Raw genomic sequence first — 20,928 nt, forward strand, 5'->3', positions numbered from 1 at the left:
CGAATTTCATTATTTTATTTGCTTTGGCAACACTGATTGTACCCATCGGTCATGCTAATAAAGCACCTTGAATTGAATTGAGAGAGTGAGAGAGAGTGAGAGAGGGGAGGGCTAGCGAGCAAACAAGCGAGAGAGAGAGAAACACCCAGGGGTGCAGAACCAGGGAACTATTTACATATTAAAACAATTTCCCAAATTTAATATGTGCTTTTCTATATTTATTATCAATTAATTGTCCATAATATTGCTATTCTTTTTTTTCAAAGAAATGTTTGTTAAAAGAAAAGTCACGGCGCCGGCTGGATTTGAACATACAACATGCAGGTTACAAGTCAGGAAAGTAGACCACAGTACCGGCAAGGTCACATGAGCAGAGGTGAAACAGCACTACACATACAGAATCAACAGACATTGTACAGCGTGTACTACTGTGTTGCAGCATATGAATAGAATTATATCATTATTAATTTCTTTAGATACGCGATTCCATATTATATTAGCAGAAAAGTTTAAAACTACAACTTTTTATACACGCTATTTCACGTTAGTTAAAGACTTCAATGCTTAAAATGTTTAGGGAGAAATGGAATACCATTGTGTATTTTTTCTTTAAAGTAACACCATCCCTTCCAAGAAGAATGGAAGTGGCAGCATTATCTAATGGTAATGCTTTTCAGGAACTGCGACTGAATAGAATGAGACTGCAGTTCACTAGGCTCTTCATCCAACTTGACAGAGCCTGAGCAACTCTGTAAGGAAGAATGGGCAAAACTCCCCAAATCCAAATGAGCATGGCTGATACAGACATACCATACCCCAGATGACTCAAAGCTGTAAAGGTTGTTCTACAGTATTGACTGTTTGGGGGTGAATACTTCTGTAAACAAGATATTTACATTTTTTTCCTTTTTCATAAACGTTTTTACACAATAAAGATATTTTCACCTTTTGAATTGTTGCACGTTGTGTGAATCAATGAAAAACAAATAATTTCACTGCTTTCAAAATTCTGGTCGCAACACAAAAATATTTACAATTACTCACTGGGGGTGAATACTTTCCAAAGACACTGTATATTGTTACAACTATTGTAAGTTACTATTGAAGTGTCTTGAAGAATCAACGATGAGTAACAGCTGGCTAATGTCAAAATTTCCAGTTCTTGGGAGCTTCAAAGCAGGGAGATGTAGGGTGCAAGGTTTAGTGATCAAAGCAATCGTAAAGTTGACCTTGGTTTACCTTAGATAATAATAAGTTCTTGGTGAATTATTAAATGTCAAGCAACAGTCCAGGAAGCAAGCACATTTTTGTCAACTCCTATTTATAACAATATTAAGTCTCTGCTTCACATTAATTGCAAAAGAAATAACACAATGATCACAATGTGTGGTTCCATTTTATGAATAAAATTTCAAAAATGTATGTTCTTCACTTAAGGATTTCTTAAAATGTAAATAAAAAGGGGATCTGGGAAATAATCCTTCACTTAGTGTATATACTTTTTTCTCTTCATGTCTTGAGTAAACCTATGAGATATGAGAATCATAGAAAATTCTGGAGTGAGAAATGATCTTATTCTTCTTTTTTTATTCCCCTCCACCATGCCCCCAACATCAGAGGGCATCTTTGATTTTAATACATTTGTTTCCTCCTTAATACAACTCATTTTCATTTCCTTAATACACCTCTTTCTCTTCCTTTACTTCCTTTACCAAACCATTTTAATTTCCTTCCACTCCATACAGTATGTTCTACACAGCACTTGATATTTACAACTTTGTGTCTTTCTTTTTCACAGGAACAATAAATTACATTAACTGCTCATAAGTGAGTGGTGCGGTGGCTCTGTGGCTAAAAATCTGCTGGAAGGTTGACAGTTCGTATCCCGCGGCTGGCAGAGGAATCCTACTCCGTTGGGCCTCTGAGCAAACCCCTTAACCCCAACTGCTCCAGGGGTGCCATATAAATGGGTGACTCTGCGCTCTGACCCCAAGCTTCTCTCCCTGTCTGTGTGTATCATGGAGAGCAAGTTGGGGTATGCGAAAAGACAAATTCCTAATACAAGATATTGTGTATGGCCAATAAAGTGATCTTAAAAAAAAATCTTAGAAAGTGACAATTAAACAATATCCTTTCTCTATCCTTGAGATCACCAAACTGTGTGTTTTTACAGGAAACAGATATATAGAATATATTATGTAGTTGTAAGGACAAATAGACAATTTTCACATTTTCTTATAGAACACCAAAGAATACACAAAACAGATACCTACAGCTATAACAGTTAATCATTATACATAGTGGTACAGATGAGAATGGAAGCAATGACGTCCACAGAGTTAAGACAACTTGAGCTGCAGCCAACTTACTATTATCCTTCTTCCACATCCTGCTAACTGATCCAATCTGCATTCCTCTCAACTGTATAAGAGGCTGAATATCTTATTATGTCGAGGGGGGTTCCAAATGTCCCCCTCAATTAGTTTCCCCCATTAATGTTGAAGGTAATTAATATACTTTTAAGCATTTGAAATGAGTGTTTCAAGGTGCCAGTAGTGTTTTACAAACAACTTGAACCTGTTTAGGTTTAAGTTTCTTGTAGATTTTGCATTAAAGACAAAGGCTTTCCCTAACACTAACTTCATTAGCTCTCAAACAATCGTGCATTTTGTTAGTTATTTTTATGTTATATGTCACGTTATTTACTCAAAATATTGAAGCTTGCATCTCTTACTACTGGAAAACATTACTCGATATCAGAAACAACTGCAGGGATTTTTCCTTCAGTTCGCTTGACCTGGATTACATCAGCTTGTCCATCCTCGACACCGAAGGCAGAGAGCCGGGCTGAAAATAAGACTTAAAGAACAGCAGAACAGACCACCTAGACCCAGTCTGCTAATATATGGTCCCTAGACAACAAACTGAACAAAATAAAACTCAGGCTCACTACTAGCCAGGAATTAAAAGACTGCTGCACTCTTGTGTTTACGGAAACATGGCTGGATGAATTTTTAACTCTCCGCTCGAAGAGAACAGCCACATCTGGTAACAATAAAGGAGGAGGCCTGTGTATTTATGTCAACCAAGGATGGTGCAGAGATGCTACAGAAATCTCGATACACTGCTCACCTGACTGCTCACCTGATTTTTTATGGTAAAATGCCGACCCTTCTATTTACCAAGGGAATTCATGTCAATCATTATTACTGCTGTGTACATACCTCCTAACTCTAAGGAAGCAGTCCAAATGCTATCCAAGGCTATTAGTAAACAAGAATCAGCACACCCTGATGATGTTTTTATTATTGTAGGCGATTTTAATCAGGGAAATCTAAAATCAGTCATGCCTAGCTACAACCAACATGTTGACTGCCCCACCAGGGGAAACAACACACTAGACCATGTTTATACTAACGTACTCGGTGCCTACAAAGAAGTACCTCACCCCCCTCTTGGACAGTCTGACTACAGCTCTCTGTTCCTATTCCCACCCTACAAACGACTTCTCAAATGCAGCAAGGCATCACTTATAACTGTAAAAACATGGACCAAAGAGGCAGAATCAATGCTTCAGGACTGATTTGAGTGCACAGACTGGAGTGTGTTCAAAGATGCAGCCTCCCACAGATCCCACACCAATATCAACATGTATGCATCATCAGTCACCAGCTACATCAGCATATATGCCAATGATGTTGCGAGCGTAAAAATTGTACCATGGGTAATTCCGTGCTGTACGAGGTTGTACCATCCATTTTGAATGGCTGCATCTGTACTTATACCACACATTAAAGCCAGCATTGCAAAAACACTTGATCCTCTCCAGTTTGCCTATCGCACAAACTGCTCCATGGAGGATGCAATCTCCATTGCTTTACACACCACACTAACCCACACCAACCACCTGGATAAATATACAAGAATGCTGTACATTGACTTTAGCTCCGCATTTAACACCATCATTCCCATAAAACTCACTACCAAACTCAGGGCTCTGGGTCAAGATACCACCCTCTGTAGCTGGATCCTAGGCTTCCTCACCAGCAGACCATCAGGATTGGCAGCCTCACCTCCAACACGCTCAACCAGGCTGTAATTGCAAAAAGGCAAATAACCCTTTTTTAAAAACTTTATGATAAGATCTCATAAACGTACTAGAAAACCATAGTTTATTCAAATACAGTTTTGGAATCAAGATAGCTTTAAAATTAATTAACATATTGAAATATGTACTTAGTCCCCCTTGATTGTACTCATTGTATAACTGAGTTCATTTTATCTTATCTGGCTTCACCCTTCTGCACTTTGCACTTCTTGAATGGCCTCTCTCCCCTCTCCCAGCTTTTGTCATTCTGTGCTATTTAATTTTAATTTTTACATACCCTTCTTCTGATCTGTATGTTTTGTCAGAGAGCAGCAGGATCAAACAAAATGGCAGGCTTTGTCTGGAACACATTCCTCATACACCTGTGGGAAATGGGGTGCAGCCCTAAGTAACTGACCAGTTGCTGAAAGAGGTTTATGGACTGTTCTGATCTTCTATTTGAGGAACAGAGAGCAGATCCTATGTGTGTAGCCTCACCAGAGGAGGAAGGAGAAACCTACCATGGGACCTGCGAAACAGTGGAATGTTGTGATGAGAATTTTTTTGGATGTGCTTTTTGTAGAATTAAGTTCGTTTGGAAGATTTTTGAGAATATTCACAGGGAGAGACATGGATTGTTGAGAAACTGAGTTTGTTAAAAGTCAAGAAGGAGATTGTTTTTGGAAAACTGGAAAGAAATTGTAAAAGTTAGGGAATAATACGTCTGTGGGAACTAAAAAATTAGCTTACCATTTTATTTTAGTGGTGTTGTTGTTCCTACACGGCAGACAAAAAAGTGCTATTTTTGTAGTTTATGTCTGTTGGTGTTGGTGTGTTTGTTGTCCTGGATCCACCTATTTTAAACATCCTGTTACAGCACATACAACAGGGTTTTACACTTGAGAACTACTAGTTGGCACTGAAGGCGGGCAGGTGAGGTCCACCCTCTTCAGGAGACTGAGAAAAAGAAAGATAGTCCAGACTACAGTGATTAATTGATCATCAGGCCTTTATTTCAGTACTGAAGTTAAAGCTGTGGCATTACGTGAGGTGAGGTGGAGCCCTGGTAGAAGGGCAACACCTCACCTTGGTAATCACAGCTGCCCTGGCTTCTAGATGATGAGCCACAGCTGTGCAGGTCCTATAAAGTCACACTTGATACCCCCTAAAAGGACAAGCAGGGACACACCTGGAAGGGGAGTTTTATACCGACAGTCCCAGAGGGGATTGCACCCATATAAGGCATTATTTTTCTTTTTTTTTTTTGGCTGTCCCATCATGTATGTTCACTGGGGCAGGCACACCTTTTTCACACAAAGAGTTCTTATTTTGTGTTTGCCTTATGTGCCCTGCTCTACAAGACTGGGCCCCGTTAAATAGGGTAAGTCCAGTCTGGTCACTGCTGTGCTAGCTGTTCTTTTTCCTGGCTGGACCCCATTAAATAGGGTAAGCCCAGCCTGGAGGTCACAAGACACAGAGGTACAATTTCTTTTTGCCTTTTTTATTTTTTTCACCCTTCTAGTGTTATTTTTGGTCCCTGCTGACATCACACCAGTGCTTCCGTCCCCTCACTTTTAACTGGTGCTTGCCGCAGCACTTCCTACTCTGCACTGTCACAAAGCACAGTAGTAGCACACAGGAGGGCAAGAGTTTCTCTGACAGTTCTTTTTTATAGCCTGTAACAAAAAAAAAACTGTTCCAAAACAGCATCTGAGTAGCCATTTCCTCCTGCTAAATGACGTCATCCTAGGGATAGGAGCAAACCTTATCCCCCTGTCTGTTACTGTAAAGCTCACAGTCTACAGTCTGATCCTCTGTATTTAGAAAATGACACGTACAGTAACATGTTGACCACACAATTTGTTCCTGTCAGCTATCTGCACTTATTGATATCACATCACAACAACATGTTTTTATCAAAACTTGCTAGTTAGAAGCAAATTTTGTAAGCTATAGGTTTACAGTTGTTGAGAGGGTCTCTGTGAACTTATTTTGCTGAAGCTGCAGTATTCTATAACATGACATTTAGAGCTAGATTTAACTGAAATGGAAGAATGCTGGACACAAGGGCTACTATGTAATTCTATACTGTGTTATATAGGAATGCTATAAACCTAAGTAACCAATTGTGTTAAAAGAAGTTATTTGGCAAATAGGGAAGAGGAAGATGTGTGTGATTCGGGAACACTGCCAATCTGATAAGCACAGGGAAGCGTGATAAATAACAGAAAAATATTTAAGGACTGTTCTAGTACTTTGAGAAAAATATACTGAACATCTCTGTGTTTCACTCCCATGGCCATGAATTAAAAACTTATTTTAGCTTCTGACATTGAATCCTGACAAATAAGAACTTTCTCTAATACAGTGGTCTGGTTACAGTTATGATATACAAAACATAAAAGCCAATCCTTAATCACAAAGGCTATTCAGTTAATTGTGCTACTTTTCAAAGTAATTTAATGCACCGAAATTAAATTATTGTAGGTATGGCATAGCAAAAAAACAGGATTTCAAGAGGTGATTACCTAATCATAACAGTTCTTTGCAGTTTTGCCTGGCATTTCACTTTTTTTCACCAAATTATTAAAAATCCATCCATCCAAGAAATAGCTAGAACATGACAGTCAATCATCAAATTAGGTAATTGAAAGAATAGTCCTTGATACCTACCTTTGGCAATTACCCCGTGAATTCCATCAAACTGTTGGACAAATAGATCCCCAGACTGTCGATGATTTTATGGCTACACTAGAGCGATATCTGTCAGGGGAGCAGAGACCAAAGGACATAGGGTTATCCAACACAAACCTCCACGCTCGGATCTTTATCATCGTAGCCATGAGAATGAAGATTGAGACCGAGTGGAATAGAAAAAAATGGACTGTAATATAGTCCATCAATCTGTAGAAACTCCTAGCAAGAGTCTAACAGATCAGAGAATAAGCCAGTCTCTGAGATAGTACTCCTGAACAGTAAAACAATAAGAGCACTGATAGACTGGGAGAGTTCAATGTGCCTGGTGTCACCTACCACAGTGAAACCTGCTCACATAGCCCTGGATCAGGAGTTTTGTGTCACCTGCATGCATGGGGACATAAAAAATCACCTCACACATGTTTGAATCTGAGACTCAGAGGGCAGAGTTTCGCTATCTGGGCAGCAGTCTTAACACAACTTCCCCATCCTCTTGTCCTGGGAATAAATTTCCCTTGTTTCAGCAAATTTTTAGGACTGGGGATCATACCACTAAAACTCGTTTTCTTCAATCGTGAGTATTAAAATAAAACTACAACCTCCCAAAAGCCATCTGCACATATAATCTGCACACTTGGAAAGACAATCGAGAAATGGGTTTCTACTCAAACATGCATGAAAAAATATCATCGTTATCAATGGCAGCTACATAGTTGGACTTAAGAATCAACCCCTTTGTTTATTATTAAACAACATTATTATTATATCAGCTGGACGGGGAAAGTAGAGAGAGAATTCTAGTGGCTCATAAACAGCAGCAACTCATTTTTCAAATTAGCACATTCTAATTTGTTATGGAGACACCTTGGGGTTTACAAAACCTGCGACAGGGCCCTTAAAGGTTCTTCCGCCTGGAAGTATACGCTGACATCAAACATTTTACTCTGGAATGCCCTGACTGCCAGATGTCCTACTCTAAACCAAATCTGCATGCACCGTTATGCCCACTACCTATCACAGAAGAACCTTTCTCATGCATAGCTATGAATATAGTAGGCCCCTCCCTAAAACATCTAGGGGGCATGAATTCATTCTCAGAATCCTGGACTATGCTGCAAGATACCCGGTAGCTATACCCCTACTTTGGTCACTTAGCATAGCCAAGTCAAGGATCCAATAAATTTGTTGGACTTCCCAATACTCATAGACCAGGGAACCACCTCTAACTCATGGTTTATAAAATAAGTCACCAACCTCCTTAACATCAGACTTCTGAGATTTGTATTATTGTACAGAAGGCAGCCTCTGAATAATTTCCAAGAACATTTAACTCAATGAGAAACCTCTCATTGAAGAACACCTCAATAAAGGGACAGCAACACTCTTATAATCAATAAGCACAACAACAGACTTTTTGCCCTGGAGACCAAGTGATGCTGCTGCTGTCCACGCCAGGTGCAAACTATATGCTTGCTGGCAGGATCTGTAAGAACTCTGTGAACAAATTGGTCTTGTAACTGTATTTCACACTTGTGCATGTGAGGTCATGGTGTATCCAGTGGGTGTTTTGTTTTGATTATACTATGAATTTGTCCCTGAGGCATATTGTCAAAGGTTTCAAAATTCTAAAAAATCAAACCTTTGTTGAGTTTGCATGGGAGAAAGGGGTACTTTTTGAGAAGTCGGGTACTGCTTGCAAAGTAGCTGATTTTGATTAACCTAAACAGCTAATTATGCTTGAATAACTTAAAGTATGTCTGCCTGACTGTATTGTAGCTTATTTCATTAAGCAGAATGTTACCTTTCTCTTAGAAGTGGCTGTGCGAGCAGATAAGTTTCATCCCTCCTCTAGGAAATTATAATAATTCAACAGCTCTGACACTTACTGCAATATCCTATCTAAACTTAAGCCCTGTTTTTTTTACGGCCTTTTTTAAGCTGAAACAGATAAAGAAGGCATTCTGTAGTTAATCTTTGATTAACTAATTCGAATTCGATATGTTATAAAACCACTGACAGATGTACAGATGTAGCCATTCAAAATGCACGGTAAAAGCCCGTACAGAGGGTTTCTATGCGCAGGCTACCATAGTACATGATTCACTGACCAAAGATGATCGACAGGTAGCACTTGTGATGCATTAGTTGTTAGTAAAACAATCTCTCTACTGTGCATGTTTAAATCCGTTTATTATGGAATTTTACAACTAAAGGGAAATTTTGGTAGCTGAGCATTAAAATAACAGGAGAATAAGGTCTCAGAATGTCATAAACAATACTAATTTAGAAATATAAATATATTATACAAACTGTATATGACTGGTAGTGGTAGTTAAAATAAAAATACACAACAGTATCCCACTTTCTTCATAAACATTTTATGCATCAAAGTCTTTCACTCGGTAAATTACTGTTGTTATTTTGGAAAAGATTTTACATGTTTGTTCTGAAAATATTTAGTTTATATACTTTATAAAAAACTATAATGTTTTATCCTTTTTTATGAATACTTGCTATCGTTATTTCAGTAAAAACATTGTACATTTTAGAATCCACTTAATAGGGAATATAATGTGGAATTGTATATCTAGTAAATATTCTATCTAGTAAATACATTATATTGACATTTTATTTTTATATATAACAACATATTCAATAAATAAATTGAAAATATGAATGAGCAAATGTGAATAATGTCAACAGTGGGAGTAAAAAACCGGTTCAACCAGTCAATTCAATTCAAAATACTGCATCCCAACGGGGCAATTCAGGATAACCCTTTACAACAAGTCTTAAAACGAAATAGTATGTATTACAATTATAATTATAAGCCTTCAAATCACAGGCATTTTAAAGATCAGGTTTTGTGAAAATTTCCACAGCTTTTATTTAACCAATATCTACTACCTGGTTGCACTTTTAGAAACCTTAGTTTGAATAAAGCGGATCCCAGGTGTAAGCGAGTTCATAACGTGAGAATGCATTATGCTACCTTTTTATGCATTGGCTGAAGTGTTCTGAAGTCTCTCAAAAACATGAAAATGTAACATATTATTGTATGGCACGATGGGCAACTGATTCTTTTAATTTTTAAAGAAAATCAAGAATCAGAAACAATAATGTGTCCCTGTGTAAAATGGGTTTAGATTGTTAAAAACCCTTTTTATGCAAGAAACACAGGTGCTTTTTCTTCCTCGTGATCAGCTTAGAATCTTTGTGTTAGCTATAAGTTTTTTGTTTACTTCTTAATTAAACATTTAAAACACTTTAATTTTGTAAACCCAACATGCATTTCGTACACAAAAAATCACATTCTCCCCTCTATTTGTGGTGTGAACCAGATCAGCAGGTCTTTTAGTAATAAGATGAATGAATGAACCTCCAGACCATCTCCAGGATACTCGGAAAGAAGGGATTGTTTCATGCCAGCCAGCTAGAGCATTATCACCTCGCAGTAGGGGGAAAGGAAGGGGGTTGTAATTTCCCTCTCCATACATACAAATTTCTATTAGTCACTGATACAGCTTTAGCTACAGATCCAGCCATTCAAAATGTGCGACATATGCTGCACTAAAATCCTGTGCGAACTACAAAGTACCACATGCTTTTTAAAAATAGGGTGAAATACCATGTAATACCACCAGGTGGAGATGGGCTTAGCTGAGGTGAGCTTAATGTCTCATGTGCAGCATTTTGGCTGTAGGCAGAAAATGCCCAGTTTCAAATCCCAGTCAATGCTGAGGGACAATCTTTTGCCAATTACAGAATATTAAACTGTATACTGTTCAGACTTATAATAATTTTAAACTGTGTATAACAGCATGTTAAACATTAAACTGATTAAAAAGTCGGTATATTTTATAAAAGCAGGATGCTTAGTTTGACAAAAGTACACAACCTTTCACCTTCTTCATACTGTAAATATTTTAATTAAGCATAAATATTCTATTCATCAAAGTCTTTAACTTGCACTTTAACTTACATTGGGTTGTGGTTTTAACATGCTTGCTGTAACATTATAAAACATACGTACTGTACTGCATAAAAAGTTATAATGTTTTATCCTTTTCTAAGAATACATGGTAAGAACACCACTTGCTGTTATTGTTAAAGTTGTACTGATTTAACATCTCTTGATAGTAATATTAAAATGGAGTCGTGTAACTAAGCAGCTAAAATATTACAAGGGGACATGTTGGAAATGTTTTTTTTGACATTATGTTCTTTTTTTAAAATATATATATATATTATTGTCCTTATAGTGGTAATAAGCAATGGATTGTCATGTAGTGTGCTGCACCCAGGCAGTTCAAAGCCCGATCAGAGAATGACTTTGTTTCTTACATAGCCAAATATATAAAAATAGTCCACTATTATAGCTTGTTGTTGGCTACGGTGTGAGTGTGTGTATCTGGATGAATTATAAGTGATGGTTTTGTGATTTAGGATTTCATCATGGAATCCTTTAACTTAAAGGAGGGAAAAGGGTTATTTATACATGTTGTGTAATGCCTCTTATATCTGTAAAAACATTCCAATTTAAATGCAATACGGAATATATTATTAATAATATTGGAACAAATTTGGGTTCTTGGGCTAGTGCTCTCGCTGCTCCTGTCCCGTTTCACCCTTCACTGCATGGACTGTGTGGTCTTCACTGTGGTGGAACACAGGTCTCCTGTGTTGCTCAACAGACGTATTGCCGGCTGATCTACAGAAGACCATCTTCCTTCCTTCAGCACCAGCGGCCAGCAACCCTGTTATGCACAGGGGAGCAGAGGCTGTAGTGTCAACACGCTGCAACAGACTTGTACCATCTGTATGCCAGCTGTTAGTTACAATTTTTTTAATGTATGACCATGGATGAGTTGTGAACTGAAGAGTTAGAGAATACACGTTGAGTCTTGTTGTTTCAGCTTGGAATGTAACCTTTACAGCGATCCTCTTGGCTATATTTTTTTATCTTTTAGATAGCCAGATGAGTAAAAATAGATTGGATTAATTAATGGAGTAAGAAAAGATATTTCACACATACTTTGAAAACATACGGCTTTGGAACAGCGGGAGGCGAGACCCGGCTGTGGAGAGGGGAGGAATTTTGATTTTCCTGCACAAACCATATTTTTTACAATACTATAATGAGTCCCCAAGGCATACCGTTCAAATTTCAGAATTATAAAAATAATCCTTTGCTGAGTTTGCACGAGAGACAAACAGTACCTTTTGAGAAGTTGTGTACTGCTTGCAAAGTACCTGATTTTGACTACTAGCTAATTTTGCTTGAAGAATTTAAAATCTGTCTGTACTGTAGCTTTATTTAAATGAGCAGAAAGTCACCTTGCTCTTACCAGCGGCTCTGTTAAGCAGAATTTGTGTTAACATACCATACCCTTTTGAATGAATTTTAATCAACTTTGTCTGTCCGGGGGGGTTGGGCAGAGTGATGGAGAGTGAAATAAATGACCACCGGCACATGTGAGGTGTGAGGTGATAATACGGAAAAGTTTTTAAAAATTTTTTTTGTTGGGAGTGTGAACATTGAGTGAGCACTGGGGTGCACAGTGGGATTAACACAGTGAGATTAGTGAGATGGATAATTTAAGTAATTATAGTAATTTAGTAATTATCCAGTAATTTAATTTTGTTTTAGGAGAAAAGATAAAATTGTATCCAGCTGTGAATCAGCTACGTGAACTTGCCCCCGTGAACATTTTGTGAAAGAGGTTTAGTGGGCAGCATTACTCACAGTGTAATGCCCATAAAGTGTTCATTTTAATACACTGTACAGTATAACAGTGTAAAGCAAGTACATTTTTTAAATGTTTGTAATCACTATTCTTGCAAGTACATTTTGTATTTAGTTTGTTTCTGCATGTTAGCTGGTGGGCAAATGTTCGAGGTGAAACTTCTTCCACAAGGAGTGTACCTTAAAAGCAGAGAAGACTGCACCAAACTTTTTAGGCTCTGTATGTCACTTAAGCCATTCCTCTTTGACACTTTCTTTAGTCATAAAGGTGGGAAGATGCCTCCCCCTTCCCCTTTCCCTCTACCTGCCTGACCTGTCCCCATTTTTAACCATTCTGTGTCCAAATTGCAGCAGGTGAGATAGAGTACGGAGAGACAAAAAAAGTGATTTTTAAATTATATTTTACCTTCATTTTATATTTGTATTATTTTACTTATTTTCTGATAGTCAGTTTTAATGTATATTTGTAGAAAGTACAAAGCCTGACTTTCTTGTTTAGATGTATATAAAATATTGAACTTAGTGTGACATAACATCCAGAAATACAATTGAAAATTGGTATTTGTGTAGATTAAACTTTTCTAAAATTTATTAAAAAATAAAAACTATTAAAATGTATAATCTTCCCACATGTAATGTCATTAGGAAGTACAATAAGCAACTGATTTGTTTAACGATGGTTTCAGACAGGGCAGTAAGCAAATGTAGCGGGAGAACAAAAGCTGGGAGAGAGGAGGAATGAGAGGTGGGAGTAGGGGATGGAAAGGGTGTCCAATCAGGAAGTGTGAAGTCAGGATAGGTGAAGAGAGGTGTGAAATGAAACCTACAATGAATAGAGAGAATTAAGAACAAAAGTAGTCTGTCGAAGGGGGAAGGTGTGATAGCTACAGGAAATTTTTAGTTTCTGTAGTCTTTCTGATGTATGAGTTAGTATGACTTCACACTTCCTGAAACACATTGTGTTTTCTTTTCTCTTTTCAGCATGGAATAACCCTATTACTTGTTCCTTTGCAGCCATTATGCCAACAAGCTGCTTGGCAACTTAGGCTATAGCTGAAAAAAGCAGGCAAAATGTTTCCATGTAATCAGTGAGTTATTGAGTCGTTGATGCAGATGTTCACAAAGAAAGTGGACTACTGTAATAATTTGAGCTATATGAATATAATTAAATCCTTAAATATCGTTATTGATTTCTTTAGATACATGATTCCATATTATATTCCGTATTAATCAAATTCTAAAAAGTATGTGTTTTTTACTGCAATTCATACGCAAGGTTTAAACATAAATTTTTATAAAGTATATCAACTTAATATAGTAAGAAGGAGCACATAAAATGAAAGACTTTCATACTTAAAATGTTTATGAAGAAAGTGGAATACTGGTGTGTATTTTTTATTTAAGCGACCAATACCAACCATATACAGCTTACATTTTATGTTTATATTCCAAAATTAATATCATTTATGACCTTCAGACACATTATGCTCCTCTTCTTTTTATAGATAGATAGATAGATACTTTATTGATCCCGTGAGGGAAATTGCAGTGCAACAGCAGCTTAACACACACAACACAGCCACAGTGTAACGAATTATATACTAATAGTACAATACATACAATACAATACAAGAGTTACTCACAGTCCGGACACACAAGAGGAAACTAGAACAGAACAGTACACAGAAAATCGTATCACACGTATGAATATAAATATAGATGTAGCCATAGATATAAATATAAATATAAATGTATTGCACAGGTCCCTGGCATATATTGCACAAAAGTGGTTGTAAACGGGAAAAAGAAAAAGAAAAAGAAAGAGAACAGATGTAGCAGTATATGTGTATATGCGTTTAGTCCAGAAACAGGTCACTGTCGCTGTTGCCTCTGCCAAGACGCAAGGTGGATGCGTTGTACAGTCTTATGGCAGACGGCAAGAATGACCTCCTGTAGCGCTCCCTGTCGCACCGTGGGTGAATCAGTCTATTGCTGAACGTGCTCTTCATTCCTGCAAGCCTGTCATAGAGGGGATGGGAGAAGTTGTCCATGATGGCCTCCAGTTTGGACATCATTCTCCTCTCAGCCACTACCTCCAAGGGGTCCAGGTCAGACCCAATGACAGAGCTCGCTCTCTGATGAGCTTGTTCAGCCTTTTGGAATCTAATGCTCTAATCCCAGAGCCCCAGCACACCACTGCGTAGAAAATGGCACTCGCTACCACCGACTGATAAAACATGTGTAGCATCTTACTACACACATTGAAGGACCTGAGCCTCCTCAAGAAGTAAAGTCGGCTCTGTCCGTTCTTATAGATGGCCTCGATGTTCTTAGACCATTCCAGTCTAAGAACTACCATTATGCTCAACTACCAAAATTAGTTGTAAAATTCCATATTAATATTTAATATGAAGCGGATTTAACCATGCACAGTAAACAGATAGCTGTTGTTTCATTAACAACAAATGCATCACATTTTGGCCAGCCAGTCACATACTGTAGTATTCTGTGCTAATCTGCAGATAACTTTGTGCACTATGGGTTTTTACTGCACATTTTGAATGGCTGTATCTGTAAGAAATTCCTGGTTTAAATTTCTGGTTTGAAGAGAAGAATGTGATTTTTTGTGTATTTTTTATTTGTTTTGTGGAGTCCATATACAGTGCAGTCCATAACAATTTGGACAGTGACAGGCACAATTTTTGCTCTTTTGGTTCTGTACTCCAGCACATTGGATTTGAAATAAAACATTGACTATGAGGTTAAAGTGCAGAAAATCAGCTTTAATTTGGGGGTATTTATGTTTGTACCATATAGGAATCACAGCACTTTTTATACATAGTTCCCCCCCATTTCATGGGACCAAAAGTAATTGGACACATTAACATAATCTTAAATTAAATTTGGGATGTTTGTCCTGCTGTAAAGTGAAGCACCGTTCAATGCGTTTTGAAGCATTTGGTTGGATCTAAGCAGATAAGGTGCTTCTGCACACTTCAGAACTCATTCTGCTGATGCTGTCTGCAGTCACATCATCAATAAAGACAAGTGAGCCAGTTCCACTGGCTGCCATACATGCCAAAGCCATGACACTACCTTCACCATGTTTCACAGATGAGGTGGTATGCTTTGGATCATGAGCAGTTCCATTTTTTCTCCATACGTTTCTCTTTCCATCACTCTGGTACAGGTTAATCTTTGTCTCATCTGTCCATAAGGCTTTTCCCCAGAACTCTAAGAAGGGTTTTTTCTTCATGATTGAAAGTATTCTTCGGTCATACATGTTACAGATTCGGTAAGAGAAACTGAAACCAGTGTATGAACCCACTTGCAGGAGCTGACAAAGCCTAGCCGTGATCCAAAGAAAGCCATAGTCGAAGAAACGAGCCTAGAGTCCAGGGGAAGCCAGAGATCCAAATAGGGAACGAGTTACCGAAGCCAAAGCGTGATCCGAAACCGTAGACAAAAGAGCAATCCGAGAGTCCAGGGGAAGCCAGAGATCCAAAACAGAGCGTGAGTACCAAAGCCAAGCCGTGATCTGAAAAAACGTCGTCAAAGGGGAAAAACCGTAATCCGAAAACCGAGAATGACACAAGGCAGAAGAAGGAGTAGCGCAACTAGGAAGCTTGAAAGGAAAACCAATACTGAGCGAGGAGGTAGGAAAAGAAAGGTGTTTAAGTACAGGATGAGACGGGGGTGTGGTGGTGAATAAGAAAACTGATAGGTAAACTGATGGAGTAAGGCTACGCCTTCTTCTGCCTCTTCCGTTGCCGGGAGGCAGGGATCGTAACAATACATTACTGTGATCTTCCGTGCTCTGCCAGGTCGTTTGCTATTGCTAAGCTTACCAGTGTGTTCAATGTACCAAACAGTTGAGTTTGACACACCTAATGTTTTGGCTATGTCTCTGATTTATTCTGATTTTTTCACCTCATGGTGGCCCGCTTTAATGGCATTAACACTGCTTTGGTCCTCATGTTGAGAGCCAACAGCAACAGACTCCAGATGCAAATCTAAACTCAACTCTAGAACTTTTGTTAGCTCACTTGAGCAGAACTAATGATGGCTAAGAAACAACTCAGCAGCCAATTGTCTAATTACTTTTGGTCCCCTAAAATGGGAGGACTATGTATAAAAAGGTCCCAATATAGACGTAAATACCCTTGAATTAAAGATGACATTCTGCACTTTAACCTCATAGTCATTGTTTCATTTCTAATCCAATGTGCTGGAGTACAGAGCCAAAACAGCAAAAATTGTGTCACTGTCCAAATACTTACAGACTGCACTATATTTGCATGCATGCTACATTTGGGGTGTTTTAGTTTGTAGTGGTCCTTGGTATTACAAGTATTATGGTACTACAGCCTGTAATACGGGTAATTGTGGTGTCTATTGTGGCTTTCAGTTTAGAAGATTATACTCTGCGCTCGACTTTGGAGCAGTCTGAGAAATGTCGCAAGGCAGATGTTTTATCGATAGTTTTAATCTCTCTGTTTACTGGGGACGTATCAGATGTTAAACTGAGGAAGGGATACACCCCCACACCCCAGACAGACAAAGGTGACAGAAATCCATTCAAAAGGGTGCAGTGTGCTAACACAAACTCTATGAGAGCCACTTGTGAGAACAAGGTGACTTTCTGCTCAATTACGTGATAGATACAGTACAGTCAGATCGATTTAAAATTATTTAGGCAAAATTAGCTGTTTGTCAAATTCACCTACTTTGTGCAGTATAGACCTTCTGAAAAGGTACCTTTTTTGTCTCGTGCAAACTCACAACAGGTTTATTTTTTATAATTTTGAAACTTGGATATGCCTCAGGGACTCATTCATAGTATAATCAAAATAACCCACCTGCCCCACCGAATCTCACCTCCAGCAGCTCCACACACTCAAATCCCGTGAAGTAAAATCCACAGATATACCGAAACAGTAAAGCACACAGGAATGAACAGCAGTGAGTTCATATACTGTATAAATGTACTGTACATACATTATGATACCATATTGTTTCAAAGCCACTGCAGTAAAGTGTGTGTGAAATATTTTTTTCTTAATCCAAATTTAAAGTTAAATTTCTCATTGCTGAAATTTGTCATGTCATGGCATGTCATTTGCCAAACTGCTTTATACCATACCATGTCGCGGGAAGCTGGAGTCTACCCAGCAAGTAACGAGCGCAAGGCAGGGTACACCCTGGGCAGGGCCAAGCCAATCACACATGGGGACAATTTGGAGGCCGAGGGGGGAAATTTGGCCCACTGGGATAACCCCCTACTCTTATCGAGAAATGCCCAGGGATTTTTAATGACCACTGAGAGTCGGGACTTCTATTTAACGTCTTATCTGAAAGATGGCACCCACTACAGCATAGTGTCCCTGCCACTACACTGGGGCATTAAGACTCACAAAGACCACAGGGTGGGCACCCCCTACTAGTCCCAGTAACACCACTTCCAGCAGCAACCATAGCTTCCCAGGAGGTCCATCCAGATACTGACCAGGCTCAACCCTGCTTAGCTTCTGTGGGTAGCCAATTGAGAGCTGCAGGGTGATATGGCGGCTGGCTTGCTGAAATTTATATTAAGACAAAATATAGATTGTTAATGTGGATTTAAACCTGAAAGAGGCACATCACATTTGCAACAAGCTATAATAACAAACTATTTTTACACATCCAGCTATGTAAAAAATATACCCGAAAGGTTCACTCTAAAGGTTAAATTCCAAGATGAAAAGACAAGACTCGATGTGTCTCCTCTATAACTCTTTAGTTTACAGAATAATTCCCACAGAGCCACACAACATCATGTAAACGTAGTAAACAACAGTCGCTGGCTCACTTAAAGGAGTAAAATATCTTCGCTGTCATGGTACGGTTTCATCAAATTGATAAGCTGCAATCTGGTTACTGGTAATTGTAAAAATAAGCCTTCTTCCCTCCTTTGTTTAACTTAAAGAATTCTGTGAAGAAAACTTAAATCACAAAACCATCACTTATAATAATTCATCCAGATACATACTCACGCTGAAGCCAATTATGCCAGAAACAACCTCCCAGTTAGTATTTGGACTGAACAGTACTGTACAGTACAATATATTGTTTTACAATTTAAATTTAAAGTTAATTTGTTGGCTGATTACTGGTTGCTGAAATTTGGATTAAGACAAAATACAGATTTTCTTAATTCGGATGTAACAAAACAAATCGCATTCACAACAAGCTATAATAGTGAACTATTTTTTATATTTGGCTTTCAAACAATCCAAAAGTAACTCTCTGATCGGGCTTTGAACCACTTGGGTGCAGTGCACTACATTACAGTCAATGAGCGTTCCATTGCCCATTTTCACTATACCACTATAAGTCAAAATGTTTCCAAAACATCCACTTGTGATATTTTAGCTGCTTAGTTACATGATTCCATATTTATGTTACTATCAAGTGGTATTAAATCAGTGCAACTTTTTTTTTACAATAACAGGTGTTCTTACTACTCTACATATTCTTAGAAAATTATAAAACATTATACTATACAGTAACTTTTTATGAAATACAGTACATAAAGCATCAGAACAAGCACGTTAAAGCCACAACCCACTGAAGGTTACCAAGTTAAAGACTTGTATGCATAATTAAAATATTTATGATGAAAGTGGAAGGTTGTGTACTTTTGTCCAACTGAGCAATCTTGCTTTTATAAAATATACCTACTTTTTAATCAGTTTAATGTGTAACATGCTGTAATACAAAGTTTAAAAATATTAAACAGTATACAACGTAAATTCTGTAATTGGAAAAAGATTGTCCCTTAGCAGTTACCATGGTTTAAAGCTGGTTTCTGGCGACAGCCCAAATGCCTCATATGAGATGTTATGCTTTCCTATCTCCACCTGGTGGTTTTACCAGGTATTTCACCTAATTTAAAGAAAAAATTGATATTATGTGGCACTGTGATTTAATGCAGCTTCCCTCTAGCATTTTGAATGGCTGAATCTGTATTTTCTACCAAAATTTACCTCTATGTGGATGTAAACCTGAAAGAGGCACATCACATTACAAGCTACAGTATAATAATAAACTCTTTTTTGTATATCCAACTAAGAAAACCAGCTTTTATGAAATATACCTAATTTTTAATTAGTTTAATGTTTTCTGGCGACAGCCCAAATGCTCCACACCCCACTTTAAGCTCTCACTGCTCCACCTGGCAGTTTCACGAAGTAATGCAATCACTACTAATATTTTAAACTGGGCATTTTGAATAAACTGCGGGCTCCCACAGACCATGAACCACAAAGTACTGCAGCATCCATCGCTCATTCTGAATGGCTGGATCTGTACACAGGAGCAGGACTTATGGCGGCTGCAGTTCATATCCTCTCATTAGCTGGCAAATGTACTGAACTCTTGACTCATTAACTTGTCTCAATTCTCAATTTAACATTTGTTATGTCCCCAGTACCGCTGTGGATTTAAGGGATTGTGAATATGGACTGAATATTTACCATACTGTACAACATAAAATTAATAAAAGTCAGTATAGTATAAACATTTGACGACATCATTAGGTAATTATTCTATTTAAGATTTAAAGTATAAAAATATTAGACATAGTGACTTTAAAATCCTTGTATTTAAGGACAGATGAAGACAAAACTTTTTAATGGTATGAATGAATTTGTTGAGTGCTGTAACTGACCTTACAGTAAGGTCGGTGAGACATAGTCACTGCCAGGAAGTTGTCCTGTGGGGTTCCTGTGAATTTGAGTTCCTAAGCTAAGGCTGCATTGGTGACTACTGGGAAACTGTATTGAACTGTATTGTATAGTGAAAATAAAAGCCCACACCCAGTTTACTTCCCACCTTCTGTAAGGAGAGAATGCTCAGTCGAGGTACGAAACAATCTTTGAAACAAACATAATGTTTGTTAAAGAAGTTCAAATAGGGAGCTGTGCTGCAAATGTTGGCTGCAATGGAATACATGATTTCATGGAAAAAAAAAAACTAAATTGTAATTTCTGTTTAAGGCCATTTTTAAATTCTCGTGCTCTTTTGGATTGCTGGTCTGGAGTTTAATTCATATTAGTTTTTTTTTTAATTAATAATATAAAATAGTGTGTATAATATCATACATAATATGAAATATTATATATTAAAATATATACATTTAAATGTAAAAATATTATTTTATATAATGTTAAATAATAAAATATTTTATTGTTATTTCTTACTTTAGTACTTGACATACTATGATATATAAAATTATCAAAAATTGAATATAGTTTATACATTTTATAAAAAATGTAAAAGCTTTAATTCAAACCTTGGATCTACTGAGTAGCAAGCAAGCATTTTACCACTGTACCAAAGCACCATTTCGGTTAAGGCT

This window comes from Lepisosteus platostomus, chromosome 10, assembly GCF_059453375.1.
Source record: "Lepisosteus platostomus isolate fLepPlt1 chromosome 10, fLepPlt1.hap1, whole genome shotgun sequence".
NCBI classification, from domain to species: domain Eukaryota; kingdom Metazoa; phylum Chordata; class Actinopteri; order Semionotiformes; family Lepisosteidae; genus Lepisosteus; species Lepisosteus platostomus.